At 40.2% G+C, this 1,782-nt stretch overlaps 1 pseudogene; it reads left to right on the forward strand.

Annotated features, from left to right (window-relative positions):
- Positions 1-801: 801 nt before the first annotated feature.
- The window catches only part of LOC127746652 (uncharacterized), a 23,608-nt pseudogene continuing 22,627 nt past the window's right edge, over positions 802-1,782 (forward strand).

The following is a 1,782-nucleotide window of genomic DNA, read 5'->3' on the forward strand; positions in this document are numbered from 1 at the left end:
GGAAGGCATTGAGATCTAGAATCAGTTATCTAGTCTCTTGGGTCCTGAGATCTATTGGTTTCCACTTTAATTTCCTTGTTTAATTACTACATCAAGCTTATTTTCCTTTTAGTTTTGAGATCCTGTTCAACTAATTCCATCAACTACTCTTCATTCTGTTTGCTTTTCCCTTGTTTAATTCCTGTAGATCCAATTCCCATTCCCCTTTTATTTTTCAAGTCATTTATATTTCTTGCACTTTAAGTTTCTGCAATTTACATTACTTGCACTTTAAGATTCAGCTCTTTTTCTTTTTGTTCCCTTTAATTTCCTGCAAATCACCCACTCCCCTTTACATTCTATGCAATTTAATTTCTTTTTGTTCCCTTTAATTTCCTTCAATCCTTGTGGGATCGACCTCACTCCCGTGAGTTTTATTACTTGATGCGACCCGGTACACTTGCCGGTGAGTTTTGTGTCAGATCGTTTTCCGCACATCAAGTTTTTGGCGCCGTTGCCGGGGATTGAAATAGATTGACAATGATTAAGTGAGGTGGTAGTTTAGATCAAGCACTTTTTCTTTATTTTTGACTAACTCACTAACTGTTTGAATTTTTGCTTAAGCTAACTAAAACTTCATTCTAGCAATAGATTGAAGTGTCACTGGTTGTGTGTTTCTCTTGTTTTGCTTGTATGTCAGGTTCAGGGAGAGCTACTCCTATCTTATCTGAAGCTGACCAAAGAACTCTCAGGAGATTAAGAAGAGCTGAAAGAGGGAAAGGTATTGTTGGAGAGGAAGAATCTGAGGAAGAATATCACGAAATGGAAGGAGATTCATCTAATCCCAATCCACCAGGGGGAGCAGCTAACAACAACAACAATCCACCACAGAGGAGAGTTTTGGCCTCCTACACATGTGCAAATCCTAGACACTGTGGAAGCAGCATTTTAACTTCCAATGTCAATGCAAACAACTTTGAGCTAAAACCACAACTCATTACACTTGTCCAGAACAATTGTTCCTATGGAGGCAGCCCATTGGAAGATCCTAACCAGCATTTATCTACCTTCTTAAGGATTTGTGACACTGTCAAATCCAATGGCATGAATCCTGAAACTTACAATCTTCTGTTGTTCCCGTTCTCATTAAGGGACAAGGCCGCACAATGGCTTGAAACTTTTCCCCAAGGAAGTATCACTAGTTGGGATGATTTGGTGAGTAAATTTCTAGCCAAATTCTACCCACCCTAAAGGATCATCAGGCTGAAAACCGAGGTGCAGACTTTCACACAATTAGATGCCGAATCCTTGTATGAAGCATGGGAGAGGTACAAAGCCTTAATCAGAAAGTGTCTCCCAGAGACGTTCAATGAATGGGATGTGCTGCAGAATTTCTATGAAGGCCTGACATTGAAATCTCAAGAGGCATTAGATCACTCTGCTGGAGGTTCATTACAACTGATGAAAACTACTGAGGAAGCCCAGAATCTTGTGGATATGGTGGCCAACAATCAATATTTCTTTACTCATCAAAGAACCCGCCAACCATCACAGAGAAAGGGGGTACTAGAACTGGAAGGGGTGGACTCCATTTTGGCTCAAAACAAGATGATGCAAACAACAAATTCAACAACAGTTTGAACAAATGTCCAAAAGGATTGACAGCCTTCAAGTAGCAGCTGTGAACACAAGCCAACCATCAACTGTATGGGTGCAGAATGAAGAAAGCCAAGAAGAGCAACAACAGGAGCAAGTGCAATACATGCATAACCAAAATTCTGGACAGAATGAAGTTTATGGTGA

The sequence above is a fragment of the Arachis duranensis genome, chromosome 4, assembly GCF_000817695.3.
Source record: "Arachis duranensis cultivar V14167 chromosome 4, aradu.V14167.gnm2.J7QH, whole genome shotgun sequence".
Classification (NCBI taxonomy): Eukaryota; Viridiplantae; Streptophyta; class Magnoliopsida; order Fabales; family Fabaceae; genus Arachis; species Arachis duranensis.